The sequence below is a fragment of the Camelus bactrianus genome, chromosome 6 (assembly GCF_048773025.1).
Source record: "Camelus bactrianus isolate YW-2024 breed Bactrian camel chromosome 6, ASM4877302v1, whole genome shotgun sequence".
Lineage (NCBI taxonomy): Eukaryota > Metazoa > Chordata > Mammalia > Artiodactyla > Camelidae > Camelus > Camelus bactrianus.
The window spans coordinates 44,655,962-44,675,603 of NC_133544.1; the positions used below are offsets into that span (position 1 = coordinate 44,655,962).

The 19,642-nt window shown below is 33.1% G+C and overlaps 1 long non-coding RNA gene across 13 annotated transcripts in view; it reads right to left on the minus strand.

The window, feature by feature from the left end:
* The window catches only part of LOC105078446 (uncharacterized), a 618,316-nt gene that overhangs the window by 237,624 nt on the left and 361,050 nt on the right, over positions 1-19,642 (minus strand). For all 13 annotated transcript variants that reach the window (XR_012507535.1, XR_012507538.1, XR_006718939.2 and 10 more), the window contains one exon: positions 5,441-5,492. This is a non-coding gene — a long non-coding RNA (uncharacterized LOC105078446). The remainder of the gene's footprint in view (positions 1-5,440; positions 5,493-19,642) is intronic.

Consider the following 19,642-nt stretch of genomic DNA (forward strand, 5'->3'; position numbering starts at 1 on the left):
TGTGATCAGGGCTGACATTGGAGGTGAATTGAAAGACAAAGAAGAGTGGAGTTACACACTTATCTTCATGATAAACATGAAAACTCTCACACTCCACATTTCTCATTAAATCCTTTTTTTCGTAACAGTGACTTTCATTTGGGTATTTTCTTACTTGCAGCTGATACCAAGCAGGACCCTGTGGGGTCCCCCTAGGTATGAATGTTTCCATGTCCCGTTTCTTGTTTGTAGGGAGTAGGCTTCTTCCAGCCTCCTAGTCCTCCCCTGAGTTCCAAAGGGAAGATTCAATGGTTGCTAATTTGGGAAGGGAAGGAATGCAGGAACAAGGGAGGAACAGTTAAGAAACAATAGTGCAGCTCTGAGGCAGGGTGCTGGTTCCTCCTCAAGGAATATACATAACAATATAGTTAAGTTCTTCTGCAGGAAATAAAGGCTCCCCAACCCCTGCCTCTTATTTATGGCTGAGCAGTATGTTCAGAGCCTTTTTTGGGGGGGGATGCTGGGCCCACCAGATTGCCAACATTCTGACTAAAAGCAATTTTCCTTTTTGTACTATGGCTGTTGCCCCTAGGATCATAGCCCTGCCTCTTCCTCGAATAGAAAACAATTACTCTTATCTAAGTTCAAGTTAGTGCTTGAAAATCTGCTTCAACATAAATAAAGTACTTTGTCCCATTAGGGAGTGAGAAATTTGATAAAGGTACCAAGGCATAATTTAAGTCATACTGCTATTCCACTAAAGTGTATTATTAGACCTAGGAGTGAGAAGGAGCAACAGTGTTTCTCCATGACCTTCTGCTCAAAGCTGCCTGCTACTGATAAAGTAGGAATGTCTGGATCTGGATATGTTAATGACCCTGGGTTGATTAAGACAAACAATAGAACATTTCTTCCTTTGGCCATTTCTCACTTTTATTGTTGGTATCTATCCTAATCAAGTTACATAATTAAATGCTAATACTAGTGATCTGTGTAAACAATAACCACCCTTTCTGTCCATTTATTTGTGTAACAATTATAAATAAGCATTTCATTAAACATTACATACTCCTTTACTTTACTAGACTTAGGTGATTATGACACTCATTCTTTTTGTGTATGTTCATACCATGTAATTTGCTCCTGTGCTTAAAAAATAAAAGAATGTTTGTTTCATGATATAATGCTTGTGTTAATAGCAGGAATTTTCAAACTGCATCCAGTCCTAGAGTTCTGCAGAGAAAGCCAAAGGGCTTTCTTAGGGGCTGGTGTGGGTATGTGTTTATGTCTACGTTTAAATTATGTCTATGTATAATTGTAAGCAGACAGGGTAGGGGGTCCCCAGAGAAAGAACCAGGAATGTTTTTCTTGATGTAAGAGAAGCCATTTTTGGCCTGAAACATTCTGTGATCTAAGCCTGGCCACTGTGAACGAAAATACTGCAACTGTATCAGTAAACAATGCTGAAATCAAGTCATCAGAGGCCGCTGCCACCCCCCAGTGAGGACAGGCCTGCAGCCCTGCCTCTGCAGCCACTCACAATGGTGCACCCTGAGGGGACTCAGAGTAAGAAAGGACAGGATACTGGCCCTAGATAGCTAGGTGCTTGTCAAAGGAATGAATTCAATGAGCCCAAATGTTTGCTTCCTCCCATACATAGAAAAGCACTAAATTCTTTAACTTGAGATACCTGGTTTTCTTTAGATAACAAGCAATCTTTTATTGTTCCAACTATCTGATCTTTGTTGTAAAGCTCCTATATATCCTAGCTCCTCCCCTTCCTCTTCCGGAGCAGTCCCGCAGAGCCATCTGAGGGGCTGTCATCACGGCCCGAGTCCTCCCTACAAATAAAACATAACTCAACTTTTAGGCTGCACATTTATTTCAGTCGACACCACAATGCTTGCCTTTGTACAGGTTTCAGTAATTAATGATCCTAAGAGAACAATGTGACTATTATCAGGCAAGAGAAGTAACAAAAGCAAAGAAAAAATCAGTTGTAAAGACTCTCAGTTCTGTTTCTACAGTAAAGATTAGCCTGAAAGCTCAACCACCAGAGCTACTGGAACCTAAAGGATGATGTTGCTGACCTTTTCTGACCCTTGTAACTTCAATCAACTAAAGACTGGATTCTGTAGACTGCCCAAGCCCCTTTATGAATATGCATGTACCCTTACCTTAAAACTTCCCCAATGTTGCTGTTATGGGAGACACTGCTTTGGGAAAGATTTTAGGTGTCCCTGGTGTTCTCTTTACTTGCTGCAAGTAATAAATCCTTCCTTCTCTCGATCTTTGATCTTTGGCGTGGTTGTGTCTTTTGGTTTGATATCCACCAAGAAGCGAACCCAGTTTCCAGGTATCATGATTGTACATGCATGTATGAATGAATGTGTGTGTACATGTGTGTGAATGAGTGTGCCTGTGAATGTGTATGCATGTGTATGTGAATGTAGGGGATTATTCAAAGGACTCCAGCTCTTACTTTACCCACAGGAACTATAATTACATTTATTTTGATTTTTAAGCTTCTTATAAGTATGTATTTAGGAAAACAATATTAAAGAGAGATTAAAATGTAAAAGAAGCTCAGCAAACAGCTAAAAATCATTTAAACCTACTTGTCTAAAATAATTAGGGACATATGTACATTAAATCCACATATAATCTCTCAATTTAATTTTACCAAATATATTCACCCTTTCTACCCTACTAAATATTTTTTTCCTAAGTGAGATAGCTTTCCACAAATAGCCATGTTTTCATTCAGATTTCTTTCTCTTTTATTTTTTCTTTTCCCTAGATCACCTTCTGGAAGAATTATAAGCAGCAGAAAAATTGGCAAAATACAAGGATCAGAAAGAAAAAAGAAATGGAACAGGGCTAGATAATCCATAAACTGCACAATAAGCTTTAGAATAATTGAATTGATTCTAGTTCAAAAATGGTTTGGCCTAAAATATTCTTCCCTGTCTGCAGTCTGTGTATTTGCATATGCTTTCACAGAAATCAAGGCCAAATCACTTGGCAGAAATATCTTTACTATATTTGTCATTTTTTCTAGTGACTCTGAGGCTTTTGCTAAATTCATAGAATTTTAAAATAATTTATGTACTTCCTGGAGATTTCTGGAGAGTAGGAAACACTAGTGGAAATACAGCTATGCATATAGAAATATCAATGACTACAGGAAATACACAGTTTGAATTCAAGTTTTTAGACAAGAGGCAACATGGAAAAACTAAACTGCCTTAACATTTCCTATTTTCAGAAATTAAATTTTAAAATGATAATGTGACACTCTGACAAGTAATATGTACATCACATTGTGTTTTCAATTTTAGACCGTCTGCACTCCATTTTATAAGGTGTCAAACTTGGCATTATTCGTACCTCCCAACCCCACAACGACCCTTCTTCCCTTCAAAGTGCAGGGTCCTGCTTTCTCTATTAGAAAACCTTACTCAGTCTGTTTTATTATGACTCATGCCTGTGCAACACATTGTCTGGCATTTATAAGATGCAAATTCTAGGTATTTATTTAGTTGGAATTTGGATGTACCATACACTCAAAACTTGTACAGACTGGTAAAAACTTGTACAGATGCCTTCTCTAATGGCACTGGTGTTCCTCAAGGCTCAGCCACAGGCCATCTTCTATTCTCCTGTTATGTCTTTTTATCAATGATTGAATCCATTTTCTATAGCTTTAAAAAAATTCTGTAACTCAACAAACTCCTTAATTATTATCACCAGGCAAACAGCTCTTCTAAATCCCAGGTTTATATATAGACTTGCTTTTTTGACATCTTCACTTGAATGTCACATTTTTTTTATGTTCCCAAACTGAACTCTTATTTTCCAATAACTGATTTTTTTCTTCAGTATTATCTATAATGGAGTATGACATGGCTTAAAGAAAAACTTTTTTTTTCCTTTCCCTCACAGTTACGGAGGTTCAAAGTCCAAGATCAAGGCACCAGTGCATTTGTGTCTGGTGAGAGCTCTCTTCCTGGTTTGCAAAGGGCCATCTTCTCTTCACATCCTTACATGGCAGAAAGGAGAGAAGAAGCAAGCTGGCTCTCTGTCTCTTCTTATAAGGGCAGTAATCTCATCGTGGGGCTCCACTCTCCTGACCTAATTACCTCCCAAAGGCCCCACTTCCAAATACCATCCAATGGTGGTTATGATTTCAATTCATTATATTTGAGGAGGGGGGGGACACAAACATGTAATCCATAATATAAACTCAGATTCTGTCAATTTAAAATTTCTCCTGATGTCTTCTTATGCCATCCTCCTATAAGTCACCATCTTGTCTCACTTAGAATAATTACAAATATAAATCTGAACTCAGAAATGCCTTGATAAAATTTCTTGATGCTTCCAATTGCTCCTAAGATGAAATTCAAAATTATTACTAAAATATACAGGCCTACATAATCAACCCTAACTTCTATTTTCAGTCACTGTCCTTCTACCTGCTGTATCTCTGCCACACACACCTGCATTTTTCTCTGTCTCTCCAACACATGTTTCTTCCTTTCCACTCTCAGAAACTTCATTTGTGCTGTTCTGTCTTCCCAATTCCATGCTTCCTTCTCCACATCTAACCACATCTTATTTTGCCTGGCTTGTGTAGGACAGGAGAGAGAAAGCTAAATAGAATTTATACCTATTAATGGGCATGTCTCTTCTCAGGCTATTAATGTAGGGGATTGATTTGAACTAATTAGGGGGTAAGTTGGATTTGGATTTTGTTGTTGCTATGTTAATTTTGGTATTTCTTAGAAACTTTAAAAAATATGTACACTATTCTATAAGATATGAAGTAAATATTAATTTTATAAATGAGGAAATGCACGATCAAAAGGATACGAAGCATTCAAGTTAACACAAATTATAAAGCATCTTAAAAAGCCAGGTGTACTTCAAAGCTGTTGCTCTTAATGGCTGCCTACAGCCTTCAGAGTTTTAGAGCTCATGAGCACCTAAGATAGGATAGAAGTTCCTGCTAGGTAAGAAATTACAGGAGAGCTTCTAGCTGATCTGAACGAGTGTAAGTCACATGGCTCAAACTTGTTACCTATGAGCACAGTAGGAAAATGTGCATTTAATGAATGAACTTTGGTCATCTTTAAATGATCATATAGAAGAGGAAGGTCCTTAAAGTCTAGAAAATGTAAAATATCCAGTTTTCTCCAAGGGAGATAGATGAATATAACAAATCATAGACTGATGACACTGACATTAATAATAATACTAGTCTAAGTTTTGAATTATTCATTTGTTGTCCAAGAGAAAGGCTGGGTCAATGAACAACACAACATGTCATGTTCAGTTTGTAATCTTTCATTTTCGGTCATTTCAGGATGGACCTCCACCCCAAATTTGGTTTTGATGTTGAGACCAATGCTCACACACGCACACATCTGAAAAGGTTATGAAAAGGTTTGTTACTCACGTGGAGGCTTTCTGGGGAGAATGGGGCAGCTCTTAAACAGATCCAAAAATAGCTGGAGAGAGAAAGAAAATGTTATTGGCTAGGGGTCTCTTACAGTGGTTGGGGGTGGGGCTGGAGTAAGGGATATCACATGTGGCTTGAATTTGAACTTCTCACTGGTGCTAAGGGAAAGATCACCCAGGCTTTCTCACATGCCTGTCCAGATGTGGGGCAGAGAAGAAGAGGAAGGAGCGACGCTTAAAAGCTGTCATCAGTGGAACATAAAAAATGGAGCCACATCCTTTATTTAAATGATGAAACTACTAATAGATAGGTAATATCCTATCAACCCAGGATATATGTTAATATCCTAACTTTCAATGTCCTGGGACCTGCAGGTAATGTGAGTTCAAGCCTATACTCACAACGCACCAATATTTGGTTACAGATTGTCAAAGAAGATGTTTTAATTTTTCTACCCAGGTCCCAGTAAATTTTCTTTATCATCTTTTGGTCCTGGGCCTTTTAGAAAAATGTATGTTTATTATTTAGAAAAATTTTCTGGGTTTGAATTAGTTCGTAGGACATCTATTTTATAATAATATTAGAAATGAGCATTGATTCTGTCCATTTCATTTCCTATTTAGACAGGTAAAGCTAATTTTTAACATAGCACTTAATATTTATTTTGCATATAAGAAGAAAAATGTTGGAGACATTGCAATAGAAACAGCGTTTGGATATCTCAAATCAAAGTACTAATAAATTGTGCATCTCCATCTGGATATTTATGAAATATTTACTTTCCTTTATAGTTTACACAATTTGCAAGGTAATTTTTGATTTATGAGGATTGATAAGATGCAATGTACAAAAGAAGGGTAAATGCAAATATTTTGTAAGTCACATTATTTTTTAAGATGCTTACAAATTTAGGGTATATGTACATAGATGAGGAAAATTAGTAATATTTTATTATCTTTTTATCTATTAATTTATTCAGGAAGTATATTGGGGTCACCCACATGTATGAGGAAGTGTTTTAAGTCCTGGGTGTATGGTGGTGAGAAATAAAGTTATACAACCTAGAGATCTCATAGAATGAATAAAATTTTTATGTATGGTTGGATTTTGTTTATAAAAATCAGTATTTTGTATGCTTATTTACATTCTTAGAAAACTTCTTAAATGATACTTTTTTAGAAACCAAATATAATTAAAATGAGAAATATTAATTAGTTTCTATTTAGATGATAAGGAAAATGTTTTAAAATAGTTACTAAGACTTTTCCATCATCAATGTTGAATAAGCATTTTAATTACTGAGGAAATTTTAATCATATAGTTATTAAAAATATCTTTCTGAAAAATTTTCTTAACTAGTAATTCATAAAACACATCATAGAATGCATTATTCTTTGCATTTTTTCAATAGAAGTTTCATTTAAAATTTGCTGTCCTACACTAATTAATACATCAATATTCAATCATGTCAAGGATAATTTGGTACCATTGATAAGATCAGTCCTGTTTACTGATATAAAACCAATTTGGAATACATACAGCAGGAATCTGAAAACCGTCAACTAAATGAAACCCCTCAAATGCTTGACATATATTTTCTTACTTTTCACCAGAAAAGGTTGATGTGTAAAGTTTTAACTACATTGTATCTTCAGAAGTGCTCATGCTTTGGGGATCCACAGACAACAAAAAATAGTTGATTTAATTATGAATTAAATCCTACCACTTTTTAACTAAAGAGTTCAACTCCAAGCAGTTAAAAGTGGCTTAATTAAGTAATTTTATTCTATTGCAGCCACCCCATAAATAATTTCATGGTTTCCAAGGGCATAAATTAAAAAGATGATTATGGGAAATAGCTTTTCAGCATTTTTAAGATGCAGTAAATTATTGGAAAACTTGTAGAGGCAGTATCATAACTGTTTCACTGAAGCAATACAATCATACTAATTTGAACACTTTCAGAAATGCAAGTTAATTTTAAATTTTGCTTTAAACGGCAACTTTATGCCTACTGACATTCATCTTTTGCTATTTCAGAGTGGAGCTGGAGCTTTTCTGGACGTATCACTATTGAGGCTTAATTAAAGAATATCTAAAGTTTTATACCTTCCCTAGATACCTGATATATTTGCTTTTCTTTGAGTAACTAAGTCAGATTTTGGTTTCTTTTACTTTTTATGTATCCTTTTGTTCTCTTTTGAAACGTTATTGTCCATGTTTTACATTTCATGAGAGCCACAGGACTATTATATCTAATTCTCCTTAAGAGAATAATATACTGCTGTTTAATTCACAATATAGAGAATGAAGCTGTGTAAGGTGAACAGAACAATCAAAATTATCTTAAATCTTTTGTATATCATATATTCAAATTTAATTACAGGCAATTTAGTTATCCAAAGCAGAATCATGTTGTGACTCGTATGTAACAATAAAACATATCTTAGTGCTTTACAGAATATATATTGAAAAATCTGAGTAATTTCAGTAAAGTAGATAAAACACACACACAAATAGAATTTACCTCGTGAGGTGAATGTCAGCTAAAGTTTCTAAACTTGAGCGATTACTGCCAATATCCTCAGAGTAATACCAATCAGAGTCTTTCATTGTAATACAAAGTATGCAGCCCCCTCCTAAAATCCTAGTCATGTGTATTTCTCTTAATTTTAAGTCCACCATTTTTTTATACATCTGTATTTCTCAGCATGCTGACTTAAGGAAGCAGAGAAAACACATTTTCAATATGCAGCTTCCAAAAGAGATTGATTGGTACCAAGCTGTTAAAGCTACCAACTCTATTCTAAAAAGCTTTCTGTGTCTTCTTCTATCTTTAAGGTTACAAAATTAATGTTTATGTAAGATTTTTAGAGGAAATAAGCCACATAAAGGCATAGGGAATTTGTAGTTCTAAGGCAGGGCTGATCTCTTCCTATGTCAGCTATTAACTACTGGAATGGTTTCCTATTAGGTGATGAAAAGCTCTTGCCTCCAGTCCCTGAGGGTCACTTGCACTATATGCTCACTGTGACTTCTTTCTAGAGATTCTGAGGACCTCATCTAATCCAGGGGAATTTCAGGGCACACCTCAAGGTATCCAGGACCCTACCCTGGTATCTGGTCTGATTGGTTGGTGTTTTCTCCATACATTTGTTAAATATGTTAAATACACATCCCTGGTGTAGGAGATATAGTCCTACTAGAAGACAAATTCTACATCACCGATGTTCATATGATCTATTCTCTGTGTACTATGCCTTAAAATATGACAATGGGAGTAAACCAAAAGTTTATAAATAAACCCAGAAGTTCATTATTTGCAGATTTAGATGCTGTTTGTATAGTGAAATATATGAGGTGTAGTATTAAAAAGGCTGAACAAAACGTCTGGGTCAGAGCCAGTCAAAGATGCTTGTCCCCTTCCATCTTTCTCAGTGCAGTCTTGGGTTCACAGGGCAAATAAAGTGGTGTGAAGTGCTTAGGGAGTTACTTAGCCTAATTATTTCCAAAAGCCTAAACCACAGACTGGAAAAAAAAATTTGATATCCACCACCTTGACACAGGGAGTTCTTCCACCTCCTTTCCTGGACAATCCACCCTATGAGCCGTCACTCCAAATTTCTTAAAACCCAGGTCAAGAAATATGATCATTACATGCAAGTTTTTAGTCACCTCTCCCAGACAGCCAAAGTAAAACCTACAAGTCGGGAAACAATGATATTAGGCAGAATGAAATGGAATGAATACTGTGGTAGGATTCTGACCCCTCCAGCTGCTACATGTGAGCCTCTGAAAATAACTTCCCTGATAAAATGTGAATGCTAATACTAGTTCAAAGAATTGAAGACTGAATATGGTAAAATATATGTCACATATCCATTTAGTGCTTGGCATGTTCTAAGAACTCAAAAGGTAATATTATTGTTATTATATATGCTGCCCTTGATTACAAACAATGTTAGTTTCCTTGCCTTTGGATGATTGCCATATTTTTATCCATCTGTTATTAATGATTTCCAAAATGCCAAAGGCAGAAAAGCATCAAGAAAAGAGAAAATGGAAAGAAGAACCTGTTAAAGAGTAAAGGGGCTATTTATCTATTCATTTCAGACGGAGATAGTATTCATATGAATTATCTGCTAAAGTATAACTTCCTATCTTTTTGCATCAGTATTTCCATAAGCGAGTTGAATCAGTGATCTCTCCTTGGCTCTTTCTCCTTCCTTTTGGTGCTTCTTCCCACATTATCACCAAGAAATATTCAAAATATTACTTAGGATATTCTTTATTCTTAGAAATGTTTGGCAAAAATATATATTTAGCCCTAAAAACACATGCCTATCATGTACCAAGTATTGGCTCAGCTGGGTATTTTTTTTCTTTGCCTATTTTGAGTCTGCATCTCAAAAATGTTAGGTTCTGGGGGAAAAAATGCCCCTGAAAACTGAGGCATTTCCACTGATCCAGCAGCTGAATTCTCTTAGGTCTGACAGTACACCCTGCTTTCCACCAGGCCAAATAAAATCACTTATTTCTGATTGGAAGTATTTCACACGACCAATACTGTTTTATGTACAACTGAATTTTATTGATAGAAATTAAGATTTTGTAGGCTTATTTTTATCCTGAGTAAACTTCCCAAATGAAACATTTTTTAGAATACCTTCTATATTAGTGTTCCATGTGCACTGAAAAGAATATGGATTCTATTGTGGTAAGTGCCTTTCAAAATATATTTTAAAATATTTTTTGAGTTACTTTTTCTAAGAATTCTTAATAGCAATGTTTCTTCAGTTCTATTTATCATTTTTAGAGCATTATAAAATATATCCTTTTTAATTGGGGTCTAATGAGTATCAAACTTATTAGATTCAATTAATTATCCTACATTGCAAAGCTAAAACATAGGTTACTGCAATTCATTATTAAACGGTCTAGTTTGAAAGTTACTATTAATTTATGTTTTTCATTCATGTTCTTAACTGTGGTTTGTCTTTTAATGATTTTGCTTTTGTGTTCTAATATTTAAGTGTAAAGGCTATGCTACCTTCAAAAACTGAGTTGATTATATCTTCTATGCTTCAGAATAGCTTATATGAAATGAGAATTAGCTATTTAATAAAAGCTCCAAACAACTCTTCCATGATATTTGGTTCCAGAAACTTTGTGGATATATTTCCTTGCTAAATGAAAAATATTCACCAAGGTTGTTGGTCTAGTCAGGATTTTAATATGTAATAACTAAACTGTGTTCATTCATATATTTTATATAATCTACTTCAAATGGTAATCAGATTTGTTGTGCAATTATAGCTTTATTCCTTCTTTCTTAACCTACTTAGCACTTAAAAATCCAATTATGTTCATTTCCTGTTTCTAGTTCTTTTTTTAATTAAAACTTCCAGGACTAATGATATTTACTTATTTGTCTTAAAGAACTATCTTTAAACTTTTCATCAGTTCTGAGCTTTCTTGGTTTTTGTTCACTGATCTTTGCCTTTATCTTTTCCTTATGTTAGCTTTGTTTTCTTTTTCCAACTGTATAAATTGAATGCTTACATCAATAATTTTGTTTTTATTAACTTAATGGCACATACCTATGGTAGGATTTTAACTTACAGATATTTTAGAGGTATAGCCAATTTTTAGTATACAGGATTTAGAAATAGATATTTGTTACAGTGTTTGCCTATCTATCATCAAAGGGAAGTCGGCCTGCCATCTAAGTAAGCATATTCCCCCGCTATCCATAGTTAATTCTCCAAGGTGTAACCACTGAACCCAAGTGAGACAATCCTTACAGTGGACAAAAGAACTGGACCGGTTTCACATATATATGTGAATTATGTAAGATAATATATATTGATAAATTCATATGTGTATACATGTATATATATTTATGGTATATAGACACAATACATATATATAACCTATATATACACTCATATTCAGTTATACATATAGTTTTATTATATCACTATTATTCATACAAATAAGCACATAAGTCAAAGTCTATGCTATTTTAAAATTGTCTATAATTGGATTTTGTATTTCTTATTAAATTCATGAATGTATTAAACATGCCAAAGGGTTGAGTATTTTTTAATTAATTTTTTTTAATTTAAGGAAAAAATGTTAATGTTTTATTTATTTATTATTGTATCATTTTTTTTAATTGGTGGGGGGGATTAGGTTTTATTTTATTTTTAGAGGATGTACTGGGGATTGAACCCAGGACTTCAAGCATGCTAAGCGTGCATTCTACCACTTGAGATTTACCCTTCCCCCCTTAAGAAAATTTTTTATTGAAGTACAGTTGATTTACAAAGCTGTGTTAGTTTCAGTTTACAGCAAAGTGATTCAGTTACACACACACATATATACATATAGGTATGTACACATGTACATTCTCTCACTCTCGCTCTCTATTCCTCTCTTCTCCTCCAACCATGGGAGGATACAGTGAGAAGATAGCTCTACAAACCGGAAAGAGCTCTTTCCAGACACCGTATCTGCTGACTTCCTGATCTTGGACTTACCAGCTTCCAGAACTGTGAGAAGTAAGTTTCTAACAATCTGTGGTAAGTTGTTTTAGCAGCCTTAAACTAAGACACTTAGTTTTCTTACAACAGTGAACTTTTTTTCTCGTTCATGTTATGTAAGAGCTATTGTTTGGCTGTGGGTGTGCTGAGTTGTTGTAGCTCAACTGTACTTATCAAGGCTCATTTCCATATGTCTTCTCAATCTGGGACCCAGGCTAAAGGAGTAGGCACCATCAGGTATATGCTTTTCACATGGTGAAGAAGAAGAATAAAAAAGACAAACTAGGCAAGTACATGTAAAACTTCCGCTTGGATGACGCATGCATCAGGTCATTTTTTACTGGCTAAAGGAAGTCACGTGACCAAACCAAGGCCAATGGTGAGTATACTCCTGTTACAGGAAAGCATGGCATGGGCAGAGAGAGAACAATAATCATGAGTAAATACAACCAACCACAACTGTCTAGCATAAAACTCTTCTGCCAGAACTTCCTCTTTTTTTTTGTCTTTGCTAAAGTACATCAGACACTTCCATTTTTAAGGAGTGTGTACATAAGTAATTTATTTTTTCACCTTTTTGTCTTTGTGCTTTTAGAATGTCTTTTGGTTATTTTTCCCTTAAGTAGGTCTGACCCTTTTGGCACACTAAAATTTTCCCCTTAAAACTTACTTGATAACTCATCAGATCCAGAGAAAATAAAAGTAGATGGAAAAGGGAAAAAAATTAAGAATTATTTATATTTAATAGAGAAATTTCCTTAAAATACTAAATAAAAGCAGAGTGAAAACTGGTAGAATAGGTAAAGGATTTCAGTAATGTTTAAAAATGTTAGCATAGTTAAATGATGCTGAGAGATCAAATAGGATAATGAGTGGAAAGAATCTATTAAAGTTAGTAAGAAGGATGTCATTACTTTCTTGATAAGAGCACTTTCAAGAGAGTGATAGGGAAGATTTTATTCTATAATGAGAAGAGAAGGAGCATAAACAAGTGCAGACAATCTTAACCCACTACTGTTTTCCAGGAACAAAGCACTTATAAGTCTAATATTCTTACAAAGCTCAATCTTCAAAGCAATACTCTTACATACTCTTATTTTACAGAAGAAGAAAAGGAGATTCCAAAAAAGCTACTTATTTATTCAATGACACACATCTTAGCTTGGATTCAAATTCAACTATAACTAATTCCAAGGTCAATCTTTTCCTTAAACTTACCTTCTTGCCCTTACTTACAAAAGAACTCTGATTCCTCATTTAGACATAAACTGACTGTGATTAGATGGCATTATCTACAACCTTCCAAGTGTAGATCAACTGTAGTTCCCATATTTAAATTTAACTGTCAAGAATAATATTTTTGAATATTCCAATATACCTTTGCAATTATTTATTTAGGAATTTGTTTGTTGCAAATGTTTAGATCATTGTGAAGAGCAGAAGGACATTATCATGTTGATGCCTTAGGCTATATTGTTTTTCTTACACTTTTACTGCCTTCTAATGGCTGGTTGCATCTTTTGAAAATTAGATGGGGAAATTAACAGTTATTTGTGTCGAACTTTCTAAAATGCAATTGCTCTTGGGCATTGCAAATATTAATTATTTTACATAAAGTTATTGTTTGTTGAGCATTGCTGCATAAGTCTTTGTATTTGTTATTTTATAAAAAAATTTCTGATGAAGTAGAATATATATAAATAAAATATGAATAAATAAAGAATAAATATGAATATGAATAAATAAAATTAATAAAGAATAAAACAAAATATATATTTGGCCATGTTTGATAAAACATTTTCTTAAGAATTAAATGTAACTACATGCTTAATAAAGCAGAGACTATAGACAAATTAATTCCATTCTGGGAAAAACATATTTTCTGGCACCCACACCTTTATTCTATTTTAATTCCAATAAGAAATCTTCCTGTGGCAACTTACATGGATCCACTATTACATTAAACCATTGAGTAATGGTTACCTGATATTCCTTTATTTAAGTTATGTAGTAATTTTTAAATATTCACTACATTATTTTGTCATTTTTGAAGAATTTTAATTAAATCATGTCTATTTTACATTATTCAAGCCCTAGTACTGTGAAGTAAAAATTTTAAATAATACCTTGAAAATATATAGCCTATGATGACCTAAATAGAAACTACATTCATTTACCAATCAAATCATTCTAATTTTATTATGGCATTTATTTTTGAAAATAGTAAAGTAGCAAATAGAGTTTCTAAGAAGTAAACAGTATGATTTTTTTTTCTGGAAGATAAAAATGATTCAAATTATTATTGTGAAGTTGTAAATAATGTTTAATAATACAAATAACAGAATGAAATAATATCCACATTACAGTTATACTACCGTAGACTTTTTGGCTAGTATGGACAAAGTTTTAATCAATGAAACCATCCACCTGTAAATAACTTGAAAATCTGAGACTTGTCAAATGTCACTTAAATCAGACAGAAGAAATAGTAATGACAGTGACATTTTAGACTATTTTAACAGTCAACAGAAAAATTATGTAATAAACTGCCACACTAGGAGGTTGGTTTGGGATGATTTTTAAGTAATTAATATTTATTCACTAATACTATCAAATAAACCATAATCATAAAATTTCAAATATAAGAGATAGATAACTTATTACTGCATTCAATATCACATTATTAGTGTCACCTAAAGTGCATAAATATTTCTCTAAAAGTGATTTTTAATGTAACTATAATTAATGTTTGAAATTATCAACACATTGGTGTCAGAAATATGATAATATGTTTAACTTATACATACAATAAATAAAGCTATTTAGAATCAGGTAGCCTGATCCATGCCATATAACTCATTTTTCCTGGCCAAAGAACTGGTGGCAAAATCATTTCTTATCAATACTTGTCCAGCCCCTCCAACTGTGGGACTACTATCCCAGTTAGATTTAAACTTTTGAAAAATTTGAAATAGCCTCGCCGTTCAGCCATTGGGATGCATGTCTGAAGACACACTGAGATTCATAGGCCAGGGACTGTGACTTTTTGTGGGGGAAGTTGCCCTCAGTCTCTTCAATGACTTTTGAAATTCATAGATTGAAGAAATCTGGCTGCCATCTGTCTTGCCTTTTGGAATGCTGTATTCTGCTAATCATAAGGATGATTTAATACATACAGTTTGACAGCATATTTTTGCAAAATTTTGTTGTATCATTAAATAGTTTATCTTTAAACATTAAATTTCTCAAAAAATTTAGGGTTTAATTTGGCTTTAATTAAGAGTATAAATTGAAAAGAAGTACATTTGAAAAGTTTTCACAGTTTTATGGTTTTCTTTATGCATTTCTCTCTTCACTCTTACTCACCCTATCTTCCCAGATAATTTATATTGCAATTGTTTTAGTGAATGATGTTACCATTTTGCTTATTAAAGATTACCAAGAAAACTGTTGAATTTTTAAGGCTTATATGGTCACCTTTCTAAACCATTTGCTTCTAACAGTTTTGAAATTAATTTAAAAAGATACATGTACCACAATGTTCATAGCAGCCAAGACATGGAAACAACTTAAACGTTCATAGACAGATGACTAGACAAGGAGTTTTGGAATATTTATACAATGAATGCTACTCAGTCATAAAAATGAATAAAATAATGCCACTTGCAGCAAGATGGATGGACCTGAAGAATGTCATTCTAAGTGAAGTAAGCCAGAAAGAGAAAGAAAAATACCACATGATATCATTTTTATGTGGAATCTGAAAAAAGAGAGAGAGACAAACGAACTTATTTACAAAACAGAAACAGACTCACAGACACAGAAAACAAGCTTATGGTTACCGGCAGGGAAGGGATAAATAGGGAGTTGGAGATTTGCAGATACTAACTACTATATATAATATAGATAAACAGGGAACTATATTCAATATCTTATAATAGCTTATGGTTAAAAAGATTATGAAAACAAATATATGTATTTCCTATATGATTGAAATATTATTCTATACTCCAGAAATTGACACAACACTGTAAATCGACTATACATCAATAAAAATATTTTTTAAAAAGAAATTTATTTTCCTGACTTTCCTAACAATATGGATATTCTCTGGATGTTAAGTTCTGTTTCCTTCTTTATTGACATTTATAGCTCTTCCCCCTCTACTTATTGCTTTGGATAGAACTGCCAATACTACACTGACTGAAGGAAATTATTTCAGTTTTCTTAAATGGTACTGTTTCTAGAATTTTCACTAATAATGATTATTGGTATTTCATGTTTCCCAGGAAATATGTTTTACTAATAAATGAAATTTCTTTTGTTTCACTTTTGCTGGGAGCTTTTATTAATTTGAGGAATTAAATTTTATCTAATGCTTTTTTAAAGCAAGATTACTATTTCTATTCAACTTCTTCATGTAACATGCTAGACTGAAATAACATTTTTCTAATGTTGAATCATCCTTGTATTTCTGGTACAGTCTGAGATTGGTAATGAGTTACTCTTTAAACACCATTTAATATTTATATTTAAGAACTGCAAATTCGCACATATCTGTAAGTAAAATTTGTCTATATTTTACATTTTAAATTTTATCATTGTTTGGCTTTAGTATGAGTTATCCTAACCTCATAAATGATTTAGGAAATGATCCATCATTTTCAATGTTCTAGACAGCTTATAAAATATAGATGTTGTTTACTTTTGGTAATTTTGTAGCTCTCAGAAGTCAAAGACTCTAGACCTGGTAATCTTTTTTTTAAATAAATTCTTAAATATTTTTAAATGTTCCTATAAATTAACTGTCTATTCTACTGCAGGTACTCTTGATTATGTCTTGTTATACACATTTCTTTGCTCTACCATTCAGAATATTTTCACAGTAACTATTAATCTCAAAATATATCCTTATAAGTCTGTTACCAGCATTTTATCAGGGTATACAACTGAGTTCAGATAACTTTAGTGACTTGCTGGGAATCTACATAGTTGTATTTTGTGCCAGAACTACATTTCAAATTCTCATTCTTTCAATGGCTGTTAACATTTTGTGGGAATAACACAGTAAGAATAGTTGGGGGACTCCTGTTACTAACTCTGGTGCTATCAAGCAAGCCACTCAGTTTTTATGAGTTTATTTCCTCATATACATGATTAAGTAAATTTTGAAAGTCGTTTCAGTATAGGATTACTGACTATATTTCTAATATAACATGTTATTTCAAAATATATGTAATTTTCAATCTACTGTGAAAAGGTATTTTATAGTCAGAGAAAAGTCTTCTGAACAATAATATGGTTTCTTAAGATATAAAAATTTGGCTAAGGAAACATCTATTACACTGCATAAGAAAACTAGAAGACATTATTATAAACCCTGACTTCCAGTTAGTTTAATTCCCTCAACTAAAAGTAGCAGGGTAAAAACAGAAAACTGGTTCATTTTTAACTCATTCAAATTAACAGATTTCTGGAATATTATTTTAGAGATATTAATAAATTTGTTAATAAAGATGTATTTATGATAAAAGTACTTAATTACCAATGGATTCATTATTCAGAATATCATAGATATGCCTATAATAATTTGTGGTAATTGAGGATTATTTTTCCCAGGGTAGAAGAAAATTAGCCATAAATTTATACTGAGGTATTTTCACTTAATTAACTTTTTCAGCATTCTTAATTCAATATTCTCATTGTTTTGTCTGTTTGTTATAATTTAAAGAATATGTATTCTAACTTATATGGCTATAGAAATGTCTGTAAAATACTAGCTTTGAAGCAAATTATGCAAAATGGGAATTTATTAGCCTTCCCTGAGGAAAATATTATTACATAAAATAAAAGCAAATTTACATGTTTTGCTCTTTAAGTCCATTCATGAGCTAATAAAAAACAATTCAATATGTAATATATAATGAATACATACAGGAAAGTCATCATGAGAATACAACATTCATTTTTAAGATTCTGTCCTATAGGATTTAACCTGCCACAGAAAATACTTAATTTGCATGACTTGTAGAACTTAATTTTATATGTGTATTATATTACTCATCTAAAATTTTACTTTCAAGTACAAGGGAAATTATATGGTCATTTCCAAGAGAATTCTGCTGTACAGCAGACATAATCACACTTTATTTTCTATTTTAATAATGTTTGGCCTTTTCATCTTTTTTTTCTTTTTAATTATAGGCTTTGCTTGAATCTAATTCACGTCAGAGAGTTAATCTAATGGCTTACTAGAAGTTCAGAGTCCAGTTCACCAAATAAGCATCATATTAGGGTTCATATGGAAAATCCTGTAAGTTACGTTATGAACATAAGTTATTTTTATTCATCTTGGGAATAGAAATATGTTCCCTTTCTCCATTCTTGGAATTTGTTAGGGTAAATTGGTATGACGAATGATCCCTTGGTGTTCTTAGTGTTAAAGCTATAATCTTAGTATTAAAAGAATAGTTCTTAAGTCTTTGAAAATACATATATCTATGATTCTGAAAAACCAAAAATACAGAAAAATATATGAATAAGTTTATCAGATCACATGACTGGTAGGAAAACAATAAATCAGCTTTGCAGAAAAAAGCAGGGGATAGAAAGACAAATCCTTTGTGGTACTTATTGGACTGAACTTGATTACAGAAATACTTTATCTTCCTCCATGTTGGAAATATATTTTGAGAGTATACATATTATCAGGAAAAAAAATACAGCAAAATGTGTGTGTGTGTGTGTATCATAACTACAAACACTCATCTTCATTTCTTCCCATGTAGCAGAGGTACAGTTAACTGGATAAGGACTTTTGTCTTTGTCAAGCCCTTGACTCCATTCTGACCCAGCTGAGTGAGATAATATCTGGGTGGTGTGTGTTGCCTTATGGACTCTACAGTTGTGATTGGTATACCTACAAAAGGATAACACAGCTACCTTTCTTCAGAGCAGCTGATGTATGTAAGCTTGAAGGGTCTGCAAATGAACTATTTACCCTCTTTCCCACTAAGTAAGTGTATTAATTTCCTATTGCTGTTATAACGTACCATGCACTTTGTAGCTTAAAACAACATAGATTCATTATTCTACAGTTGTAGAGGTCAGAAATTTAAAATGGCTAAAATCAAAGTATCAGCAGGGTTGTGCTCTTTTCGGGAAGCTCTAGGGGATAATCTGTTTCCTTGTCTTTTCCAGCATCCAGAGGCCTCCCACTTTTCTTGGCTTGTGGTCCCTTCCTCCACCTTCAAAGCCAGCAGCACAGCATCCCTAATCTCACTCTGGCTCTAACCTCCTGCCCTCCTCTTTCACATTTAAAAGACCCTTGTAATGATATATATTAGGTTTACCTATATAATCCAGGATAATCTTTTTTTATCTTAAAGTCGGCTAACTCACAACACTAATTCCATCTGCAACCTTAATTTCCCCTAACATATTCACAGATTGTAAGGATTATAACATGGGCATCACTGGAGGGGTTCCAGGATTCTACCTGCCACTACATGTTATCAAGTCCTTGTCATGTTATTACATTAATAATACCTTTTGAATCAGCTAATGGATTATTGAGTTCACTTGCTATAAGATAATCTGAGAAATATATGAGAAGAAACACTGGGCTGGGAGTCAGAAGGTATAGATTTTAGTT